Genomic DNA, 15,947 nt, shown 5'->3' with positions numbered 1-15,947 from the left:
TCTGTTCTTGAAAAACTCTGTCCAGCATGCAATTCTCATACGACTCTAAAGTCAGAATACCAGTGTGCTCAATTTCAGTATTTACTCCTCACTACACACACTTAACTCAACTCTGAATATGGCCCTTACTGTGCTCTGTTTAAATTCCCTAACTATGCTGATTTTAGAATATCTAATCTCACTAATTTGCTCAATGTAATCACTGTGCACAGGGATATTAGCAATATCTATGCTTTTAAAGGCTCTTGGCAAGGTTTTCTCCTTTGATAGATAGCACCCCTCTTAGCACAGAGCTATATTCCATTGTGGTTGTATTCACAGCTGAAATACTATATGATAGATTTTATAGATGTGTGTTTATAGACAGTGTTTAAATGATGGTGACCTTGTATCATTAGACGATTGGGCCGAACAAACTCTGTCAGTAATTTGAAACAATAAAAAAAAAAACACACACATAATATCTTACAGGGCAGTTCAGTACCAAATATGTACATTCTGTACAGCTCAAATCAGAGTCTTGTCAGGAATGACCAATGATTGAACATCCATGAGCAGCCGGTTTTACATCAACCTGACAGTACCCAAGATGAAGTGGAGCAATGTTCAGGCAACACGACACTATCTGTGTAGAGCTTAGGCCTCTTATATTTACAGTGATAATAGAGGGCATGAATAAATATGTTTGTGTAAGTCTCTGCATAAAAACACTGTTACTGATTAGAGTGTTGTAAAATATATTTTATATCCTTTCCTGCCACCCAAAATTAAACTTGACTGATCTTTTTTTCTGGAGCAGACAGAGTTCTCCCACACACTCCACCACCCTCAATTACATAACCATGACCAAATACATCAATCAGCATAATGCAGAGAGAATGGGGAGAGCAGAACAAGGCAAAGGGGGCAGAGAGAGAGAGAGAGAGAGAGAGAGAGAGAGAGAGAGAGAGAGAGAGAGAGAGAGAGAGAGAGCTTTCTCTCAGAGGGGGAGGGCATCATGCAGACAGAATGGGAAATATAGCACAAGGCAAAGGGGGAAGAGAGAGAGAGAGAGAGAGAGAGAGAGAGAGAGAGAGAGAGAGAGAGAGAGAGAGAGAGAGAGAGAATGCAAGCTTTTTCTCTCTCTCTGCCCCCATTGCCTTGTTCTGTACTTCCCATTCTGTCTGCATGACGCCCTCCCCCTTTGAGAGAATATGAGAGGGAGAGAGAGAAAGAGAGAGCTTTCTCTCTCTGCCCCCTTTGCCTTGTTCTGTACTTCCCATTCTGTCTGCATTATGCCCTCTCCCTTTGAGAGAGTGAGAGAGAGAGAGAGAGAGAGAGAGAGAGAGAGAGAGAGAGAGAGAGAGAGAGAGAGCTTGAATAGCTTCAAGTGCTTAATTAAAACCATTTGAGCTTTCTGAATGGAGAGGAAAGGACAGTCATACAAACAGTATTTTAAATTATCAGGTGATCGGCTGATGAGATGAACCAGAAAAAAATCTGAATGAATTTAAACAATTCTGTTCGATACACACTGCTCATTCCAACGGTACATGTTTAATGTTTTAACACGCTTAACATGTTCCCCAGCCTGTTCTAAATTACTTGTCAGAGTCAGTACCTTGAAAAGCCATAAAAATCTAAATTTTTATCTTAAAAGCATTCTCAGTTTTCTTTTACTGTTTAAATAAACTCTGCACACAAAGCCATCCATGTTGCAGGCAAGTTTATTTTAAAGCTACAGTGAAAGTTGTATCCATGCAAGAACTATGATAAAGAACAGCTTTCTGGCAACACATATAGCTCTGAATGGAGAGTGAACTGTACTGTAAGTCATCTGGCAATGGAGTTTCCCTCCACACAAAAGACCCCCCTGACACACACACACACACACACACACACACACATACACTCAGGGAAAGACTACCTGATCACAGGGAAGCACAGTCGATGTTTCACCCACTTAGTAAGTCCAACGTGTAGGTTTCTCTGTGCTGTGTGCTGTTCTGAGCACAGAGTTGAGCCGGATTCTAGAACAAAGCCTGCTGCTCAGTGTGTATGTGTGTGTATGTGAAAGGCTTGGGGCAGTTGCAGCCTTCAGCAGGTTTTAAATTACAACACAGCTCCTCTGTGTAGGCAGTCTAAACCTTTTACTCCACAGTGATATAAAAGGACCGCCTCCAGAACACCATTTCCTGTGCATTGGGTCAATGAGTTAATGACCTAAAGAACAGAAGGGTTCGCAGATGGACGAGTCATATCGAAAAAAAAATTATTAAAAAAAGCTTAAAACCATTTATTTTTGAGTAATAACGTATAATTCCAATATTTATTTATTTTTTAAAAAATCTTATAGCTTCTGTGCAAAGTGATCTGTTTATTTTAATGTTACAGATATGAATGCAAATAATGTGTGGCATAAATTAATATGGACGGATTCTGCACTTTTAAGTCTGTTGTGTGTTTGACTTCTGTGTCTCTTATGCATTAGACTAAAATAAGAGCAATATTGGACACCCTCTTTTCCCTCGTGTGCAAAGTAACAGCTGCCCTTCAGCGGGATTTGTGATCTGTTTCCAAACCCTCCTTGTAAGAATCTCTAACTGTGCCAGCTGGAATTTGATCTTGTGGTACATTTTTGCTATTCTCCAGATTCTTTGCTGTATAGAAGCCATTGACCTTATATATCTGTGGAGGAGGTGTGATAACAATGGTTAACCATTAAACTTCAAAGATCTCTCAGTGGGACTTAGATACAGTGGATATAAAAGTAAATACACAAAATACACTCCCTCCCCCGGCAGTCCTGGCCCTCTAGGCAAAATGTCTTCACAGCCCCTCAGGTTCCAATGCAGGCCTTGTCCAATAAGTAACAGGTTCCTCAAGGAGCAGACATGAGACCAGGGCTGGTACGCTGAGGTCATTAGGCAAGACCCAGGCTTGGGAAATTGTGTCGTCAGCTTTAGACAGTTGCTTGACTTGGTGGACCGTCTTGTTGGCCCTTCTTGAGTGTGAAGGGACGTTCTCAGCAGAGCAGGAAGGCAGAGTGACGTCCTCAGCGGAGCAGGAAGGTGGAGCATCATCCTCCATCATCTCTGCAGGTTGTCAGCTTCAGACATGAGCAGAACTTGGTTGGCCATGTCAACAGACTCAGGCGTGAGCAGAACCTGGTTGGCTATGTCAGCAGACTCAGGCGTGAGCAGAACTTGGTTGCTCATGGCATCGGCTTCAGGTGTGAGCAGAACCTAGTTGGTCGTGACGTCGGTTTCGGGCATAAGGAAAACTTGGTTGGCCATGTCAACTGACTCTGGCGTGAGCATAACTTGGGTGGTTGTGATGTTGACCTCAGCTGTGAGCAGAACCTGGTTGGTCATGATATCAGTTTCAGGCATGAGGAGAACCTGGTTGGTCGTGACATCGGTTTCAGGCATGAAGAGATCTTGGTTGGTCATGTCAACAGACTCTGGTGTGGGCATAACCTTTTTGGTTGTGACATCGGTTTTGGGCATAAGGAAAACTTGGTTGGCCGTGTCAACTGACTCTAGCGAGAGCATAACCTGGTTGGTCATGACGTCGGTTTCAGGCATGAGGAGAACCTGGAAGGTCGTGACATCGGTTTCAGACATTAGGAGATCTTGGTTGGTCATGTCAACAGACTCTGGTGTGAGCATAACCTGGTTGGTTGTGACATCCGTTTCAGGCCTAAGGAGAACTTGGTTGGTAGTATCAACAGACTCTGGTGTGAGCATAATTTGGTTGGTCGTGACGTCGACTTCAGGCATGAGGAGAACCTGGTTGGTCGTAACGTCAGTTTCAGGCATGAGGAAAACTTGGTTAGTCGTGTTAACAGACTCTGGCATGAGCATAACTTGGTTGGTTGTGATGTTGGGTTCAGGCATAAGTAGAACTTGGTTGGTCGTATCAACAGACTCTGGCGTGAGCATAACTTGGTTGGTTGTGACGTCGACTTCAGACGTAAGCAGAACCCGGATGGTGGTGACGTCGGTTTCTGGTGTGAGGAGAACTTAGTTGGTTGTGTTAACAGACTCTGGTGTGAGCATAACTTCGTTGGTCGTGTTGTCGGTTTCAGGCGTGAGCAGAACCTATTTGGTTGTGACAACAGACTCTGGCGTGAGCATAACTTGGTCGGTGGTGATGTCGGTCTCAGACTGGAACGTGGTGTGGGAGGTCACATCGTTGATTTCAGATAGGAACCTGGCTTGAGAGGTTGTCTTGTTGACCTCAGACAGGAACGTGTCTTGGGAGGCTGTGTCTTTGACCTTGGACAGGAACTTGGCTTGAGAGGTCACCTTGACCTCCAACTGGAGTTCAGCAAGTGTGACCACCTTGTGGTTCTGAGGTTGGAACTCTGGACAGGAGGTTGCCACATTGACCTCCAGCTGGAGCTCGGCAGGTGAGACCACCTTGTGGGTCTCAGGTTGGAGCTCTGGGGAGGAGGTCACTCTGTTGACCTCCACCTGGGGCTTTGGAGCTGAGGTTGCCACCTTGACCTCAGATGAGTGTTCAGCCGGTGAGACCATCTCATAGGTCTCATGCTGGAACTCTGGCGAGGAGGTCTCCACGTTGACCTCCAGGTGGAGCTCGGCAGGTGAGACCACCTTGTGGATCTCAGGCGGGAGCTCTGCTCTTGCTTTCTTGTGGAGCTGTTTTTGGGCACACCAGCTGCCCTTGAAACAGTCCTGAGAGTAGAAATGTGATCCAGGTATCCCATGTTTACTACAGGTGGGACATTGTAGCTGGGCTTCTTTATAGCAGCCCTCGGTCTTGCAGGTCTGTGTCACCTCCACCATTGCCATGTCGGCTGGGGGCTGAAGCTGAGCTGTGGAGGCCATACTGTCGATCCACTCATAGTAAATGTGGAAAGGCAGATCATGCTGGACCGCTACACTGACTCCTCTCAACAGTTCATCCAGGTTGCAGTTCTGCCCTGGATTCCCAAACTTGTTTAAAAATAGTTCTGCAAACTGAGTTACTTGGGTGAGGGCACTGGACCCTGTACTGGCCAGATGCTGTTCCCATTGATAGGCTGGGCCATAAAGCCGGGACACAAGGAACCCGAGCCACTGCCCTTTGTCAGGCTTGGGGTTCACCATACTTGAAAAGTACATTTGACAGTGGAATAGGAACCGCCTCAGGTAGTCACACAATCCATAATTTGGATCCGGGAGGTCTATGTCAGTCCATTGGGGAAACTGGCCTGACATGATGGCTGGCCAGTCATCCCCATCTACTCTGGCGTGACACTCTCCTTGCTCTCCTGCTGCTTCCATGTTGCGGCGAAGTATTCTGTCACATAATGGAGTTGGGGACGGATGCAAATGCAGATAAGAGTTTTATTATAGGAGATATAGGCAGACAAATCCAAATCATGAAACAATACCGTGATCAAAACTGGCCAATAGTTTGGCGATCAGCAAACAGGATAAACTAGACTAACACAAGACTCAATTACCGAGGACAAGAACCAGATCAAAACCATGAAACATAAAGCAGGTGCTCCAGAGCATGGTCCAGCATGCAGGTACTGCAGCAGCAGCCCCACCTGCCACCATAGGCCCAGTCCACATCACCCTTACAAAGATGAGCTCACAGGATGACCTGGAAGTGTTGATTGAGTTGTTCAAATGGCCCGCTTACTGCTGCTCCTGTCTGGGGAAGCCCAGCTCCCCATGGTGAAACTGCTGGAGTACCTGGACCTGAAGTGGGTGATATTGGAATGGGTCAGCCGTAGAGCGAGGCTGTCCATTTGCATTTACCCAGCTGCTCCGGGTAAACTGCCTAAGATGGCTGCTGGCAAAGGTACATGCCGGCAAAGAAGTAGTCATAGTAATAGTAAGTCCTGGAGCAGTTCAGTCCAACTGCTGGAGGGGACAGCAGACTGGGTCCAGTGCCACTGTTCAGCGTCATTAGTCGAGGCAGTCCAGCTGGCAGAGGAACACTTAGCAGCATATCTGGGGGCAGGTGAGCCCCTCTCTTCTCTCTCTTTCTCTCTCTCTCTCTCTCTCTCTCACTCTCTCTCATACACCTCTTCACCTCCATCTTGCCCTTCCCCCAAGCCTGCATGACAAAACTGGGGGCCGATTACCCCCAAAACCAGCTGCCCGAACCTGTGCTTTACCCCTCCATTGTGTCTGTCTCTTCTGAATCTGGGGCTGCAGGTGTGGGAGTAAAGCCTGGGCTGGTGTGCTGGCATTGCAGGGAGCCTAGGCATTTCCAGAACCAATGCCATGTGATGGAGGTAGGGGCATTGGTCAGGATCCACGACATGCTGTAGGCTGCCCTGGATCAAGCCAGGATGTACCATATACTGGTGAGTGTTAAAGGGGGTACATATCATACATTGGTGATGCTGGTGATGGTGAGGTGTGTACATGGCGATGTTCACAAATGTACACTGGTGCCGGTCATCATCATATTCTGAGGGCAAAAACATATAGTGGAAGCAACATCTAGTCCTCGCCTCTCCCATCCACAAAACCTGGTGATGAATTGGCCAGGATTTCAAGCATTAGTGAAAAAAATGTTTGTGGATCTGTCCTGCAGTAGTGAGAGACGGTGTGGAATGTGTAAAGCATTGGCTGGGGAGGTGGTGCTGGGGCCATCAATGTCAGCTCCACGTCTGGGGGGGCACAGAGAGTGAGGTGGGTCCCGCTCCTCTCCTCTTGGCGGGGATTCCCCTACTTGGAGCAGTCACACGACAAGACCCTAAGGCATGGCTTTGAGCCAGTGAGAGTAATTGATGCAAATTCAGCCTAATGTTGCATTCTCTCATCCCTTCTTTTCGATTATTAAGTATAGGTTATAGTTATTGATGCAGGACACAAACCCAGGAAAAAAACCTAAAGGGCCATTAGGAAGGTATATTTTTCAGGCGGTTCACCATGACTCACTGATGAGGCATTTAGGACAGGACAAAAAACTGAACCGGCTTATGGCCCACTTCCATTGGCTGGGTATTCTGGGCATTGTTTGCAGGTGGTGCACAGCATGTCACGAATGTTTACTGGTGAATCCACCAGCCACCCCAAAAGTGCCTTTGCACACCCTACTATTAATTGAGGTCTCCTTCAAAAGAATCGGTATTGACCTCAACAGTCCATTAGATCAGACTGCAGGAGGGCATCACTTTGTGCTAGTTCTAGTTGACTGCACAACGCGATACTTGGAAGCAGTCCCCTTTTGTAACATCTCAATAAGGAGAGTGGTGGAGACACTGAGTTGGAATTCCAAAAGAGATCCTAACTGATCAGGGCACATCTTTCATGCCACAGACACTACGCGAGCTATACAAATTGTTGGGAATTAAATCTATTTGCACCAGCGCTTACCATCCACAGACATATGGGCTGGTCAAACGTTCTAATCAAATGCTTAAAAACATGATTAGTAAGTCAATGCGTTGAATATGGATAAGTGTCTAGAGCCCCTGTTATTTACAGTATGAGAGGTCCTACAAGCCTCCATGGGGTTTTGCCTGTTCTAATTATTGTATGGGCGCTAAGCCTTGCGGCGTCCTTGATGTCAATTGGGAGGAGGAACCTTCTAAAAGTAAAAATGAAACTCATTATGTTCTTGAACTGAGAGCAAAATGCCACAACTTATGCCACATAACACAGCAGAATTTGCACCAGGTACAAGAACAATTCCGGCTGTATAACAGGGGCACTCGTCTAGGGGAGATTGCACCGGGAGATAAAATGCTGTACTTGCTATCCTTGTCAAGCTCTAAATTATGCACTAAGTGGCAAGGATACTTTGAGGTCACACAGCGGGTCGGGAATGTCGACTATGAGGTAAAGCGAATGGACAGAAGCAGGGCACGGCAGGTTTACCATCTTAACCACCTCAAATCATGGAAGGAGGTTGTTCCATTGGCTTTGGTTGGGTTGGCGGCCGGAGTCGTGTGGTGGGGGGTATGTGGAAGCGGGGCAGGCTTGAGCACCGGCTTGTGAATGGAGGGTTGGATCCAGAGAAGGTGAGTGGTAAGGAATACCTGTGGGGAATTGTTCTAATGAATTTTCTGTGTTGCAGTGAGTGGAGGCGAAGATAAAAAGGAGAGAGATGAGTACCTCTAGAGAGAGCCAACCAGCAGAGCCGTGTGTGTGTTTATGATTTAAAACGCTGAAAAGTGAAAGTAAAGTTGCAAAGAAAGCCATTTTTGAGTTATTCCAAGCCTGCCTCCCACTTCCTCATTCTTGACCCAGCATAAGCGTTACAATTGCATTAACTGTTTAGGAATTACAGTCATTTTTTACAAAAAGTAATTGGACAAACAAATCATAAATATTAAGATTATTTTTCATACTTGGGTGGAAATCCTTTGCCTGAAGTCTGGAACCCATGGACATCATCAAATGCTGAGTTTCCTCCCTTGAGGTGCTTTGCCAGGTCTTTACTGCGGCCACATTTGTCTTCAGCAAGTGAAAAACATGCTCAGTGGGGTCGAGGTCATCAGACATTTAAGAACATTTCATTTCTTTGCCTGAAGAACCCCTTGGGTTGCTTTCGCAGTATGTTTTGGGTCATTATCCATCTGTACTATGAAGCTCAGTCCTATCAGTTTTGCAACATTTGACTGAATCTGAGCAGAAAGTATCGCTCTATATGCTTCAGAATTCATCCTGCTACTTCTTTCAGCAATCACGTCCTCAATAAACACCAGTGATCCAGTTCCACTGGCAGCCATAAATGTTCATGCCATAACACTTCTTCCATATGTTTGATAAATGATGTGGTATGCTTTGGATCATGAACCCTTCCTTTCCTTCTCCATACTCCTTTGTTACCATTATTCTGGTACAAGTTATTCTTTGTTTCATCTGTCCAAAGAATCTTGTTCTAGAACTGGGCTGGAATTTTGTTTATTTTTTTTAAAGATATTTCTAGCAAAGTCTAATCTGACCTTTCTGTTCTTGAGTGTTACCAGTGGTATTTACATTCATGAACCCATCTCTTGATTGTAGACTTTGACAATTTTACACCTACCTCCTCCAGACTGTTCTTGACTTGGTTGTGAAGGGGTTTTTCTTCAACAAGGAAACAATTCTGTGGTCATCTACTTTAGTTTAGTCTTCTATGGCCTTCCATGCCTTTTGGTGCTGCTGAGGTTGCCAGTGCAGTCCTTCTTTTTAAGAAGGTACCAAGTTGTTGATTTGACCACTCGTAAAATTTCTGCTATCCCACTGATAGATCTGTTTTGTTTTTGTAGTCTAACAATGGCCTCCTTCACTTCCATCATCAGCTCTTTTTGACGCATATTGAGAGTTCCCTTGATCAAATTCAAAGTTTGGAATCAACTTCAGACCTTTTATCTCCTTAATTTGTCACAAAATCATGAGGAAACATACCTGCCATGAAACTACTTATCAGAGGGAATCTATTCCTAAACGGTTAATGTAATATTTTCGTGTAACCCCTGCAATTAAAGTGGAAAGTCTCCACTTCAATCACATCTTGATTGCTTCATTTCAAATCCATTGTGGTGGCGTATAGAAGCAAAAGGACAAAAAATGTGTCATTGTCCAAATACTTATGGACCTGACTGTATGTTTACAACATTTAGTTGTAAATCCAGAGAACTTACATTACATTACATTACATTTATTCATTTAGCAGGCGCTTTTATCCAAAGTGACATAGAAATGAGGAAATACAAGCAAAGCGATACATCAAGTGGAGAACAATACAAGTAGTGCTACCATGCCAGATTTATAATTGAGTTCTAGAAACTTGAAAGTGCGCAGAGTAGAGTTGTAAGAGCCAGAGTAAGTTTTTATTTGTTTTTTTTTTTTTTTTAGATAATGTGGGATTGGCATTTTAGGGGTTAGTTACATGCTCACGGAAGATATGGGTCTTTAGCTGTTTTTTGAAGATAGTGAAAGATTCTGCTGTCTGTATTGAAGTTGGAAGTTCATTCCACCACTGAGGGACAGTTAGTTTGAAGGTTCTGGAAAGGGACCTTGAGTAGGCACTACTAAGCATTGGTCATTAACCGATCGAAGATTGCGTAAGGGAATGTAAGCCTTAAGGAGAGTGTTGAGGTAGGGGGGTGCTGTTCCAGACAAGGTCTTGTACGTGAGCATCAAGGCCTTGAATTTGACACGGGCAGCTGCAGGAAGCCAGTGGAGGGAGATGAGGAGGGGTGTGAAATGGATCCTTTTGGGTTGGTTGAAGACGAGGCATGCTGCGGCATTCTGAATCATCTGAAGGGGTATTTCTCATGTTCTGACACCATCTGGGTGGTGTCAGGACACCAGAAACATACAGCAGCTCAGTCTTGCTGAGATTTAGTTTCAGCTGTTGAACTACTATCCATGATGTCTGCCAGACATGTTGAGATCTGAGCAAAACATGAGTGATGAAAGGAGGTGGTGAGTTGAGTCTCATCAGCCGATGTGAAGATATGATCTCACAGAGTAGGAGAGAGAACAGAAGAGGACAGGAACAGATGTGGGTAGATGTGGATCCCCTCCATGTCATCTGTTATGACCATCTCTTTAGGTAAGGAGCAAGCCACCACCACACTGTGCCACAAATTCCAAAACTTATGATCAGAGAGTCTTGTAATTGACTGTGTCTGATGATTGGTCTAGGAGGATGAGGACTGATGACAGTTTGGCTGATCTAGAAGCATGAAGCTACAAAGTCAGTTTCTGTTTAGTGTACCATTTTGAAGCAAGACTGTTTAGCATCTTGTAGGTTCCTTCTTCAAGATAGGAATAACCCTTTCTATCTAGTCAGTCCATGTTATGTCCACATGTTATAGAGTTGAAGGGGAGGAGGCTTTCTGATATAGTCTGAAGCATTGTGGAAGGAGATGGATTCGAGCAGGCAGATGGTGAGATTGCTGGACAACATAATCCACAGGTTCTCTTTTGTAGAATGAGCAGAAAATTGTGATAAGAAAATATATTGAGAACTGTAGGTATCAGGGTAGTAGTAAAGAACTGGCAGTTTGCTCTAATTTTCGTGTTAAAAAAGAAGCCATAGTCATCAATAGTCATCAACAGAGGATATAGAAGGAGGTAGATAGTAGAAGTGCAGAGATATAAAAGAAGCTTGTGTTGATCATATAAAAGAAGCTTGTGAAGAATATTCCAGCTTTCCCTTGTAGAAGGGATGTCTTAGCAGCTGTCACATCAGCTTTGATAGATGAGAATGGTATTGAGAGAAGAGCCTCGAATTTGGATTTCCTCTACTTTCTATCAGCTGTTCTTAATTCTCTCTCATTACTGCTTAACACATCTGACAGCCAAGAGGCAGGCAAGATAGAGGGCAGATCAAGTCAGTAAATGAAAACAGTCAAGAGAGGAAAGTGTTGGTGGCTGATTCATAATGATAATGATAACGAGTCTTTATTGGTCATAGCACAGTGAAATTCTTTTCTTCGCAGAGTCTTACCCGCCAAGCCACCACTGGCCCATGGTCATGAGGTGAAGAGTAAAAGTATTCAGGATGTGCAAGGGGGGTTAAAATGCTGAAAGCCACAGAGGCAGGAGAGATCTAGTGGAGGCTGATGACAGGAGGGGCAAGGGAAAGTGAATGATACAAGCTGATTAACTGAAAGATGGAGCAGACTGCTTCTCATGAAGGGTTAGCTCAATACTAGGTCCAGAACATTTCCTCCCTTGTATGTGTAGACCATATTGGAATAATTTTTTATATGTTTTATATTGAGATTTTTGAAGTTGTCACATTGCAAAGCAAGTGCAAAATATGTTAAATCATGTACAGTGATGTTTTAGAGTAATATGTGTTTTTCATCTCATTATTATTTATAACTTTACAGGTTTTTTGTCATTATGTGAAATTACTTGGCAGAGCTTGTAAGGCACGTGCTTGGTTTCAGTGCTTCATCTCAGTTTAGTTCAATTTTTGGCATTCCAAAGACTGTACAGAGTGATCAAGGTTATAAATTAATCTCTCACTTGTTTTTCTCAGGTTTTGCGGATGCTGCATATTAAGCACAATAAGGCAAGTGCATATCATGCCCAAAGCCAGGGGGTTTTGGAGCAGTTCCATCAAATACTAAAGTCGTGACTGCGTGCTTATTGTGCGGATATGGAGGGTGATTGGGAAGAGAGATTGCCATGGTTGATGTTGTTGATGTTGGTTGATGGGAGGTAGGTCAGAAAAGGACTGGGTTCAGTCCCAATGACCTGGTGTTTGGGCACACTGTTCGGGGGCCATTGGCTATCCTGCAGGATAATTGGATCGAAAGTATACCTCCCCAGAATTTGCTAAACTATGTGAATGGCTTTAAGCATAGATTATATGAGGGAGGTAAGATGACAAAAGAACATCTGCTTTCATCACAGGTCTGAATGAAGTCACTTTTTGATCAACGTGTAGAGTATCAGGAATTTGTTCAAGGTGATCAAGTGTTGGCTCTGTTGCCAGTGGAGGGTTCACCTTTCCAGGCACGGTATTCTGGCCCCTTTGTGGTGGTCAAACAGGTTACTGATTTCAATTATTTAATTGCTACACCAGAAAGAAGAAAGTCAGCATAGTTGTGCCATATCAATTTGTTAAAGACCTACTATTGCCGATCTCATGAATCATCAAGTGTTGAGTCTGAGGTGAAACCTACCTTAATAGCTGGGCCTAGTTTGGAGTTTCTCCCCTGATGATACTGTATTGTTGGTACAACTTAAATTCTGAGGCTCTTAAAAACTTGAATGCTTTAAATGTTTGCCCATTTTTCAGATGGTAAATGTGCTGATCTGATAGCCCTTACTGAGGATCATGTTTCTTTATTTAGCGACATACCCTCATGTACACCTTGATATTGATGTTAAGGATGTGGATCCCATTCACCAGCGTTTTTATCGTGTTCCCCCAAACACACGTAATCATATCAGTGCTGAAATCCAGTATATGCTGCATCATGACATTGTTTGGCCATCATTTTCTAGCTGGGCATCCCCCTGCTTGCTTGTAAATAAACCAGATGGATCTTACCGGTTTTGTACTGATTACTGTAAGACAAATAAAGTGACCAAACCAGACTCATTTCCAATGCTTTTTATAGAGGATTGTATTGATCAAGTGGGGGTTTCAAAATTTGTTAGTAAAAATCGATCTGCTTAAAGGCTACTGGCGGTTCTGTTGACCCCAAGAGCTCAAGAAATCTCTGCGTTTATTATGTCTGATGTGATATTTTTCTATAATGTTATGAGATTTGGCCTTCGAAATGCACCTGCAACCTTTCAGCAACTCATGAATAGGGTTGTTGCCAGGTTGCAGGGAGTCACGGTTTATTTAGATGATGTAGTGATTTTTAGTGATTCATGGGAGTGGCATCTGGGTCACACTGCAAGCCTGTTCTCTTGTTTTAGGGAGGCAGGCCTTACAAATCAACAATTGACTGACTGGTGCTTCTTTCTACAGTCTTATGCGCTTGATATTCAACATATCAAGGGCAGATAATGTGATTGCTGACACATTGTCTAGAATCCCTTACTCTTCTTAACTATTCTTCTTAACTGCTGACTAACTGACTTATTTTTGTTTGCTCTCTTTGGTTCTCTTAAATTGCTTCTACATTGAGCAATGTTACAAGGATTAGAGGAGCATAATTGTATAATTTAAAGTAAGACTTTAATGTTGTGAATTCTTTATATTTCCAGATTTTTTGAGTTAATACTGATGTCTGGTGAAAAATGCATGTGAATAGCCTCAGCGGAAATATATTTACTGAAAAAATGTTGACATGTCCAATACTTTTTTCCCCTCACTCTATTTTGAGATACTGGATTTTTGATCTCCATGAGCTGTAAGCCACAATCATTTAGATTGAAAATATTTCACTTTATGAATCTAGAATAAATGAAAGGTTTTTTTTTTAATTAAATGACAGAAAAAATGTTACTTTTCTACAATATTCTAATGTTTTGAGATGCACCTGTATGTCGTACAGTGAAGTCTATTTTATTTTACATTTAATTGCTTTATTCAATTTCTGTAGTATTTCTTACTTGAATAGTACTATTAGACTTGAGAAAACATACAGTTATCGTGAAATAAGATTGTAGCCATATCGCCCACCCCTAAACAGTAGCATTTGGTGATTCCAGTCTTGAATTTGACATAAAATGTGAACTGTACTTCTTAATGCAGTAAATATCATAAACCCTGCTGATAGGGATTTTTTTTTTTTTTTTTTAATTTTAGGAATTAAAATGAAAAAAGTAACAAGAACAGAGCTGTGTTCAGAAATGAGTTTGCTCTTCATAGACAGATTAAAAGCAGTAATAAAGCATGATGCTTGTTGTTATATAGGTTCTCAGCCTATATAACTGTGGGGGAGAGACATCAACTCATTGAAATATCAGCTCGAACTGGAGGATACGATATAGTGTGATACTATAACAAAACAGTTTCATTTGTATATTCATACACTTGAATAATCTTATAAAAGTTCTACATGTACCTCTTTATCCTTTTTTCTTTGAAACCATTTTTTGATAGGATACTAGTTGTGGTGCTAACCCAGCCACTGGCTCAGTGCGTGCACGGGACCAGTGCCGGTCCCGAGCCTGGATAAATGGGGAGGGTTGAGTCAGGAAGGGCATCTCCATAAAAAACCCTAGACAAAACATGCGAATCAACCTTAAAAACTCCATACCGGATCGTTCGAGGCCCGGGATAACAACGTCCGACATCGGCACTGTTGCCCAACAGGGTGCCGAGGGAAAATGTGCTACTGCTGGACAAAGAAAAAGAGGAAGGAAACGCATCAAGCTGGAGCGCAAACGCTATAGGACCCACTACGCGGAACTGAAGGTCGGGTGCCTCAACGTTGGCACAATGACAGGCAAGGGGAGAGAATTGGCCGACATGGTAGAGAAGCACAAAATTGACATTCTCTGAGTACAAGAGACTAAGTGGAAAGGCAGGCTTCCCACATGAAGAGGTTTGGCACGCCTTGCACCAGTCAGGTGTGCCAGCCAAATATGTCAGAGCAGTTAAAGACATGTATGTTGACAGTAAGACCAAAGTCAAAAACGCTGTGGGAACCACAGACAGCTTTGACGTTAAGGTTGAACTCCACCAGGGGTCAGCCTTAAGTCCATTTCTATTTAAATCACCCTCATGGACAGGCTGACAGATGGACTCCGGCAAGAACCACCATGGACGATGATGTATGCCGATGACATCGTACAATGCACAGAGAGCAAACACCAAGCTGAAACAGCACTGGAAAGCTGGAGAGCCGCGCTCGAGAAGGGGGGACTGAAAATTAATAGCAGGAAGACCAAATACATGTGCATTGGTGATCCTGAAACCATGACTCATTGAAGTTCAATGATGGAGAAGAAATTGAACAAGCAGATAACTTCTGCTACCTCGGATCCACTGTGGAGAAAAATGGAGTGACCCGACAAGAGGATTCAAGCAGGATTCAAGCAGGTTGGGCCGGCTGGAGAACTACTGGAGTCATGTGCGACAAAAGAGTGCCGGCTAAAATGAAAGGAACCATCTACAACAAAGTGGTACAACCAGCATTGCTGTATGGTCTGGAAACCGTGGCTATCACAAAAAGACTTACTGCTGCTCTGGAAGTAGCAGAGATGCGAATGCTCAGATTTTCATTAGGCCACACTAGGCTAGACAAAATCCAAAATGAGCAAATCAGGAAAACGGCCCAAGTCACGCGCTTCATGGACAAAGCAAGAGCAGAGCGACTGAGATGGTTTGGGCACGTAAATAGAAGAGGGGTAGAGCATGTCACACGAAGAATGCTCGGAATGGAAACCCCAGGAAAACGGAAGCGGGGAAGACCGCTATGGAACTACATGGCCCAAATAAGCATCGACTTAAAAGAGGCCAGGGTGTCGCTGGAAGACACCCACGACAGAGACATATGGAGAAAATTGATTCGCTGTGGCAACCCCTGAACTAGGGAAAAGCTGAAATGAAAAGAAAGAGATACTAGTTGAGGTGCT

General features: G+C 43.7%; 1 protein-coding gene across 3 annotated transcripts in view; it reads right to left on the bottom strand.

The window, feature by feature from the left end:
• lrrc17 (leucine rich repeat containing 17) overlaps window positions 1–11,418 on the bottom strand; it is a 32,518-nt gene extending 21,100 nt beyond the window's left edge. Inside the window, exon 1 of one of the 3 annotated variants that reach the window (XR_008397827.1) lies at window positions 1,907–11,418. The gene's annotated coding sequence lies outside the window, so the exon portion shown is untranslated. The remainder of the gene's footprint in view (window positions 1–1,906) is intronic. The other 2 variants (XM_017484601.3, XM_017484600.3) reach the window with 2 other exon arrangements.
• Window positions 11,419–15,947: the final 4,529 nt, after the last annotated feature.

This window comes from Ictalurus punctatus, chromosome 14 (assembly GCF_001660625.3).
Source record: "Ictalurus punctatus breed USDA103 chromosome 14, Coco_2.0, whole genome shotgun sequence".
In the NCBI taxonomy this organism is placed as follows: domain Eukaryota; kingdom Metazoa; phylum Chordata; class Actinopteri; order Siluriformes; family Ictaluridae; genus Ictalurus; species Ictalurus punctatus.
Note: the sequence above shows the minus strand (reverse complement) of the source record. Positions and strands in the feature narration are given on the sequence as shown.